This window comes from Poromitra crassiceps, assembly GCF_964638095.1.
Source record: "Poromitra crassiceps genome assembly, chromosome: 11".
Taxonomy (NCBI): domain Eukaryota; kingdom Metazoa; phylum Chordata; class Actinopteri; order Beryciformes; family Melamphaidae; genus Poromitra; species Poromitra crassiceps.
This window is the reverse complement of record NC_139643.1, coordinates 33,001,964-33,011,291: the sequence shown is the minus strand read 5'-3', so window position 1 is coordinate 33,011,291 and position 9,328 is coordinate 33,001,964.

The window sequence follows — 9,328 nt, the reverse complement described above, 5'->3', positions numbered from 1 at the left end:
GTAAGCACAGGCCCAGGTTAGCGTGGGGGGGGACCCCACTGCTCCAACCCACTACCCCTCACTGTCTCACTGTCAGGTGTAGATGCCGTCACTGTGGCCTCACACAGTGAGCCCCCTAGCCCTCGCTGTCTCACTGTCAGTTGTAGATACCATCACTGTGGCCTCACACGGTGAGCCCCCTACCCAGCAGGCCTGTCAGTTTCCCCAATATGGCCACAATTGTAGGCTATGTGCAAGCCCCTGACCCACCCAGACGTTCCAGCTGTTAGACTTTAAGGCGCAAAGTAATTCCTCTATATTCGGGGTGTGGATGGCGGCGTTGTTGCGATGTTGTGCATTAGTGTGTATTTGTAAATGTCACGGGGGAAATTTGTTTACAAAGTATGAGAGGAAAAGGTAGAGCGGCTTGTGACAGAGAAAAATCTACCATTTCTAAACTAGTGGGCAGTATCACCCTCTTTCCCCTGTTGTCATTCTGTTTGATAGGGCCTGGTGCTTTAACAGAGGAGGGGACATCAAGGGGAGGGGGAGGGGCCTAATCATGTGCTTCTCTGACAAACATTATTTAACAGCCAATCAAAGCAAAGTGCACTGACCAGAATGGATACTTTAATCAGGACAAAAGTACTTCATATATTGAGGGTTGTGTCTCAAATCCTACTTTAATTTCTCACATAGTGCACTACGTGAAGAAAAGTGCCATTTGAGACCAGCGTTGTGTTGACATTTCTATGTACAACTATGAATCAAGTGGCCCACATTGCTGGGTCTATTTCAGTATTTGTCCTTGATTGACACTGGTGACCAACACATTTTTATGCCAAATCTGGTGACAACTTGGTGAATGGTTTTTGCATCAGATTTGTATACGACCCTTTTAAACCAACACTTATTTTCCTCTAGAAGAGGGCTTTTAATATTGATGAGATCGAAAGAACAGCAGTCGTATGCTTTCCTGCCTGGCTTCTTAGTTGGAACTGATTAAGTTGCGTCAATAAACAAACTCCCATGCTGCCGAGAAATGGTCCATCGGGACTGGCTCCCAACAAGGACACCTTTGTAATGTGCTCTGAGCCGTGTTGATACGAGATACATGATGTAGAAATCGACATAGGGGAACAACAATGAAATATTGCGTGTCCCCATCTGTTTTTATAGTCTGTCTATTTTAATTTGAATCCTTTTTGTAATGGATATGCATGTAGAAGACTCCCCTATTTTTTAGGCGTTTATGTATTTGTGGTAATTGTTTATTTTCCCCCCGCTTTGGACACATTAACCCTAGTTAAATTTTTATATATATATATATATATATATATATACACACATATATATATATGGCAGCAAAATAGTCTTTCTGCAATGTCATTGTCAGAGCTGGATGTCGGTCTGGCGTTTTGGTATCCAGGCATTCGGTACAGTAAACTGAGACCTGCAACATTTGCTTTAGTTTCAACAGAGCCTGGATGACAAAGTGTTTTATTTAATTGATCAAGATTCCCCAATACTCTTTCATTATAGATGTCGCTCCATCAATTAGGAGCACTTGTCGTCGCATGAAAGCTAGGGTTTTATGCAAATGTATTTTTTGCGAGTCTTTATAGTATATAGAATTTGTTCATTATAGGGTATATTTTGAATAAGCTTTTTGGGGGAGGCTGTTGAAATTAGTCATTTAAACAAAACAAATGACTGGCCCGTATCGTATGTAGTCTAAATTAACACTTTCTATTTGTATACACCGAACATAAATGCAAATATTCTATTGCCTTCCAAGACTTTAGCTGAAGTTTTACTAATAACCCTAGACATTTCCTCGCATCCCATCTAAGTTTTACTACTTAAGTTGAGTTGGCGAATGTTCATAATAGTCTTGATTGGAGGGGAATAATCTCTATTTTCTAACTATGCATAATTTTTAACCAAGAGATTTAGCAGTGGGTTTTCTCACATGAATTTGGGTCATTTATAGAGGTAGCTAATCAGGGCTTGTTTTTTTTTTCCCATTTCCTTTTTTGTTTGTTTTTTCTTTATTTGTTTCTTTAGCATGTTGCATTTAGTAGCGTTTCTTAGTGCTTATAAGTATCTTCATGCCTTTGTAATGGTATGATGGATTTATGTCCTCATTTGTATTGTTGTAGATTTTATAGCACAAAAATTGGGTATATCCTTTGTAACACACAATCTTTCTTAGCCGAAACAAGATTACAAACTTTTACATGATTACTATTCAGAAGAAATGGAAGCACAAAAAGGACATCTTGATTCTAGGTGCTAGAAGTTTTCACTGTAAAGCCACCTTAACTCCTCACTGGACTGGTCCAAGAGGCTTTGAACTCGTTAGATGTATGCTAGAAGATGCTTCACCATTTTGGGCGTCTTTTTTCCTCCCTCGATGACCTCTGTGTTCCCCTCATTACTCATGACCTGTAAAGGAGCTCGAAATCCGACTGACTGTGTTTGTGGGGCATTCTGAAAATCATGTACTTGATATTTACTGTTATGATGTCAATATTGTTCTTATCGGTGCTGGTCTCACAACATGTAAATTTGGATGCACTTTTGATAGCAGGAAGTTGGTATGATATGAATTCTATACATTTTTTTTTTGTTTCTCAATCGACGCAGGAGGCTCGGCCATGTTGTGTGACACGGGTGTAATTGTGTGGAAATGGCCGTGTGTTCTACCTCTTGTTACCTGTTAAAGTGTTATGGTAACATCACACCACTGGCCATTTCCTTATAATTACTCCTATCTATCTAATTGGCATCGTTTGAGCCTGGCATTGACAGGTGTTAAACGCTTGGTATGCATGATGGTGAACGCGCTTTCTCGATTTATGTCGTCGTCATGTGACATTCATAGGTTAGCTCAAAAATGCTAATTTCAAGAGAAAGTGGTTTATTTTATTCATTTTTTTCTTTCTTTTTTTCGCCTTTGAGGGATTTTGAGCGTTGAGCTGTACGACCAAATTCTTGAAATGTGTATATTTATATGTAGCTTTCCCTCCTCTTTCCTTTTACTCTGTGCGCCAGTGGAACAGCACTCTTTTTATTTAACACCTTGTTTTTTCAATGGAACAGCAGTCTTTTTATTTAACACCTTGTTTTTTCCCCTCCGTTGAGAAGTTTAACAACAAAATGCAAAGCCCACATCAGGGTAATAATCACAGTAAGGTCATTGCAAATCCTTGATCTGGACAAAACGTTGATGGATCCTAGTTGTGCTGTCGGGGTCGACTGTTAATAAAAGAAGCTAACTAGACTACACCCCCCCCCTTCAAAGGATCAGTTTGAAAAATATCGCCCATTTTACTGCATCTATATATTGGTGTATTCTAATCATGCGTTTTAATCCCCCCACTCACGACAATGATATGATTATTACAAATAGGTCAAGCTTACTCAGTCACATGTTTCCATGGTGTTTGTACAGTACAGTACAGAGACTTGTGTCAGCTGAAGCCGACCACAGTTCCTCTGCGCTTTGAAACGTGAATGTCCTCGTCTCTGAGTGGACCCGGGTCTTTTTAATGTCGCCATATTCTTCACTCATCCGTTTGTTCAGTCTTCAAATAGTCACTAAAAAGGGACACCGGGACACTTGGGATTTTAGTTGGAGGTCGTTCACGAGATGCCTGTCATATTTTTTTTGGGGGGGGGGGGGGGGTTCCTATTTTTGTCATTCGGGTTCCCCAGAATGGCTCGTCAGCATTGTTAGCATTCCTCCTTGAACTCAAAGGACACCCGCTAGCTTCCACGTAACGTGAGCGTCCCAAGACAAATAACCTGCTAAAATTCAAAACCTCAAGGTTTGCTTTGTAAGAGAGATAGTTTTGTAATTGTTGTTACTGCTTCTTTGTGTTTTACATTACCTATACCAGCACCTTAGAATACCAGACCTGAATGGCATTGCTTTTCCTGGAAAAAGTCAAACCTTTGATAACGATATTTTTGCACTAAACTAAAATTGACTTTTTAAGCTGTTGCAGCATTGTGAGTTTAGTATTTATCAGGTGGCAGACTGGCAGCTTCATTTTTTATTAGAGAGGAACGATCTGGGTTGGTGGCTTTTCAAAATGGGGGGTGGCGCGGCGCGGCGCGGCGCCCGGCTAATTAACATTGCACAGCCCAAACGGGTCCGAGAGCCTCAGTATGTGCAGCTGTCGTTCCAGACGGGTTCTACCAGCCAACCAGCATACAGCGCTTGACTTTTCAGAAATAGCCCAATGCCTTTAAATGTAAAGGAAAGTGTGATGTTTCCAGTGGGTTGCCTTTGTACTGTGGTGCGGTAGAAAGGTGCTTTATGCAAACGAAATAAACTGACTGGTATTGTAAAGAACTGATGAGCAGCGGACGTTCAAGATGTCACCGCTTGTTTTAGACACGATGCCAAAGTAGTGTGTGAGGGGGAAGTGTGCCGGACGTTCATGTGTGTAATATTACATTGTCACATTCGTTGCTCGAGACTGCAATGTGCATAGATGAGTTGTGCTTACAGAGGGTAGAACTAGCTACATATCCAGATCTAGAAAACGCTTTTTCCTTTTGAAATCGATCTGAGTCATTGTGAGCCAAATCAAGAATGTATATGCGACGGATGAACTGTGGCCATAGGGAGCTCATCTCTAAATGGACACACCCGCCTGGATGAATGTGACAAGGAGTTGAGTGGCATAATAACATTAAGAGCCACGCAAACATCTGTTGTTGGAAACCCTAATGTCATGGCAGTATACTCGTTTCCTCCCCCAAGTCACTCTTTAAATGCATATCTATCTATTCACCTCACTTTGGCCGTTTTCCCCGTATCGTTTTGAGTGAAACTAGGAGAAACCGAAAGATGGCTGGCTTAGTCAAACTAAAAAGCATATCATAGGCTAATTCAACTGATCAGTTAAGTTGGTCCTTTCCACAAGAATATGCTTTTTGTGTATTGTGGGTATTTATATTTAGGCTGAAAGAGGCCGAGACAAAATTCGTCCAAATTTGACGATCGGCCCGTTTTCCTTTTGTTAAGCAGACAATAGCAAGGTGAAATCTGAATAGCAGTCATCTCCAAAACATTTGGCCTCTGTACAGAACTAGCTGTCCTCTCAGCCTCTTCTCCATGTCTTCTAGAAAGGCTATTGGGGCTATAGACAAACCTCTAGTAGAGTAGAACCTATTTTCCTCGCTAAAAATGTAACACTGAATGTACTTAGAGCGCGTGTGTTTTGTAATATTGTATCCATCCAGTACCTTTCTACTCATTCACTTTATATTCACAGCCGTTTCATTAACACAAAGGAAAACATATTGAATTTAGCCATCTTCATTTTTGGTGTTTTTCCCCCCTGTTATTTATAGGCTCAATGGAGGACACTATTATAATTGTCGTCTTTGATATTTCATTGATTAGATATCATCTGCATAGCAGCTGATATCGTAAATCTTGTCATTGATTTACAGGAGATACATAAATCTACTGTTCACTCAGACATCTCTCTCTCTCTCTGGATGTTGGCTACTGTATTTTTAGGAGACAACATTGTTTCACAGTGGTGTGTGCAGAGAGTAGTGGTGTTTTTCTGTCATGCTTGTGTGGGGTGCTGTAACATAAGAGCTGTGTGTGTATATATGATGGTTGCAGTGTAGTGTGATCTTGTTTGCTGTTAGATGTTCGGCTTCTGCTTAGTAGGTCTTTGGTCTGATATTCCTATTCGGTCTTTTGCAGCGTTGTCCTGCAAAGCCCTAAAATCACCCTGTTCAGTTCACCAATCGATTGGCAGCACGGTGATGTTGACGCTCCAGGCGCGGCCCTTCACTAGTAGTGACTACACCACATTGAAATCACAGAGGCTAAAGCCTTAGTTTGACTGTCATCTTTGATTGCTTGTATTTCTTAATTTTGTCGATTGTACTATGTACAGTAGCTCCGTTTTCAAGAATCCAGACTAGCGTTGAAGATTTCCATAACACTGTGTGTTTGCTTCAGCAGGCCCTGCTACCATTATGAGAGTCCTGCCTAATTTCCTGTTTTCAATTTAAATCGTTTTTTTTTAATCACATGTTTATCTGGTCGAGTCAGCTGTCATCATGTCCCCTTTCCCCTGTTACCTATAGCCATGTGACACCGGTGTGTGGGGTCTTTGCAACTATAGTTGGCCTATATTGTTGTTTCTAGCTACAAGTCTGATGTACAAATTCAAATGGGGGACTGAAGACAGACCCCTCAGGCTGGAGGCTGTAGTAAATCTGACCGTGACTCATTTTCATTGATGAAAGCTAACAGTAATAGAGCTTCACCAAACTAAACCAATGCCATCCAGCTCATCTCCATGCATCCAATCATGCAAGAGTGATGTGGGGATTTTGTATTATTCTGAAAGCATTTTTGGTCTTCAGAATGACTTGGCTTTTTATTTACCAACTTGGAACAACTACCTCAGAGCGGTGTCGGGTGCTAGCTAATATTAGCCTAATAGCCCTAATTTATAGTGGTGATGAAGACAAGCAAATTGTAGTGACCAAACCCAATACAAGCCAATATTGTGTGCGAGCGTCGTTCTTTCCCTCGATAGACGGAAAACCACGTGCTCATGGATGACTGGTTGGTTGTTTTAGTTTGTAAAGTTTAGAGGACCAAAGTTTGCAATTTGGAGCTCAAGTCTCATCGTTTCACGCGAGGCCATTCTTTTTTTTTAACACAATAACAACGAAAATAAGGCGGCCAGCGCTCAGCACAACCTGGGACTCATTCGCGTATCGCCTCGCGTATTACAAACTAGTCGAGATTGGATCGTATAGTGACAAACGTGCCGTCGTCATTGCTATTTCCTAATAACGATGCGTTGTTATCAATATTCCTGCGTAATGGTGGAGGTGTTGTGGAGCGTTTGTTGCGGGGGAGAAGGAGCGAGGCTTGTTGGAATGTTGTATGTAGAGCAATAACGTCTGAGCGTGGTGGACGGTGAGCTGTTGCTGATGATCTGGTTGTCTTTATAGCTGCCTGTCAGTCCCCACAAGCAGGTCAAGGCAACTCTCCATAAGCAAGACAATACTTTGCAAATGGGTAGAATAACAGTTCAGTTTCTGTATTAAATCACACGGCTGGTTTCCATGACGACTGAATTTGTTATTCTGTAACCAGCCTTTTTTCTTTTCTTTACAGAATGTAGAAATCTTAAGGTTTAATACTGGATAGAGCCACTCCAAGTGATCAAATAATGCCTACATTTCTCTGCCATGTTACCCAGTACTGCAATAAAGTCAGGGAGTTTGTCCCTGTCTCTTACTCAATTTATTTCCGCTTTTCCTACGATTTAACCAGATTCAATACCATTTTGATAAGGTTAAAAGATGCAGTTTTGCATGCGACAATTTACAAAGGGAATATACACATCTGAACATACTTTGCAATGTCATAACATTGTGACTTCAACGAAAGGTACATAATGAGGTTGTGTGGCAATTAACTTCAAATTCTTGTCATTTCTGTCTGAGCTGAAAACACCCAGTATGTTTGTAGTTGTTTTATGTGTGCCTTTTATAGGATCTCTTCTCCGTCTCCCCCGACGATGGATTTGCCAGTCCTTTTTACATACAGTATAGGATTGACAAAATAAGACAGCGCCACATAAAAAAAGAATTTCCATTTTAATTCTCATGCAACCTTGAGTGTAGATGCTGCATAGAACGATCAGTATTTGTGTTTTGCACTTTCAAAGCAGTCTCAAAAAGAAAAAGAAAATCGCCCATTTGAGGTCGGGCAGAAAGTAAAAAATAACTGACGAGGTATTTTATGCTATCGATAGGAATTATAAGGAATAATATGACTTTGAAGAGCTTTTCTAAAAAGGTTAAGATATCTATATCTATATATATTCATGAAGTACCTCATAAGCCTGATATATGCTGCATTGACTTTTTGATTTTTGTTTCTTTAGCGTACTTCATATTGTCCAGTAAAAATTGTAATTTTCCCCTTTGGGAGGTTTGAAGGTCACAACAGGCTGTGCATGATATGCCATGACCAATTAATCAAATAGAGTTCTATCATACCATGAACAAGTGTAACGAAGCAGTGCGTTGCAGCTTGTGGCCAAGTGATTGTCATTTATGCAATTTCGAAACGCGCGTAATCTCATCAGAATATTGCTCAATTGTAGCCACATCTTAATCTTTTTTCATACGCTCTGTGTAGCCAAAAATATTGGGTTGAGGTGATGAAGAGGTGATGAAGAGTTGATGTGCACCAACCGTCTGGCGAGACTCTGGTTTAACATGACTGTTGACTCAGGTATTTGCCGCAAAAGGGCTGTATCTGCTTACTGTGCCCCTGTCCTGATTCTCCCCACACCTTTGTCTTAAAATAGCCTCACACGTGAGGTCCTTTGTTTCTATTCTATATTTGGCCTTAAAAGTTGAATAAATTATGCACTACAATTCCACAAACTTTGCCAGAGAGCTTGACTGCTATTCTGGCACGTCTTTTTAGAAATCACTTCATGTGTCATTGCCATGTTATCTACCTCCTATGAATGTAGGGGTGGTCCTGGAGTTGTAGTCCACTGCATTATTTTTTCAATATATATTTCTTTGAGAAATCATGTTCACTTAGGGAAAACACTGACAATCATCTCTAGATTATTTTCATTTTTCCTTGTTTGAAGAAAAAATGCAAAATACTCCCATATCTTCATTCATAAAACAGTTTCCAGGACACTCCATCCCCCCCTATTGGCCATTTCCATTATATACAGTACATTCGATTTTCTTTCATTGTAAGCCATGATGGAGAAGTAAAGTGACCAAAGTCTCTCTTGGCAAAGGCAGTGTTGCACAGCCGTTTGAATTCAAACCTCCCTTCAATTGTGTCATTTGAGCTCAGTCTCGAGTTTGTTTTCTTTCCTTATTTAAACCACGACATGCCAAAACTGAATTTGCTGTCATTCCTTTTATGGTGAGGGTCTTTATGTTGCTGATTTTAATTTGTTCACATCCACTGCTAAGCTCCTTGTTTTTGTTGTAAAGTATATATGTGTAAGCTTTGGTTTCTATTTTACATTTCCTTATTTTTGTTAACAAGTATGCTTACAAAACACAAGATATGCTGTAAACCCTGTTAGGACATAATGTGAATACGTATCACTTAATATAGTTCACTCTTTGGCTTGACTGTAAGTTGCGTTAATTAATAAAAATGTAAAGTTTCTCCAGTCGTCGTTGTGACTTTTCTCTTAAAAAAATCGCTTTCGTTTCTTGTTTTCATTCTCAAATTGAATCATTGTATTCCTAATATTTTGAAATTGTCCGTTTTGGACCGACCAGAGGAGGCGCTAGTGCA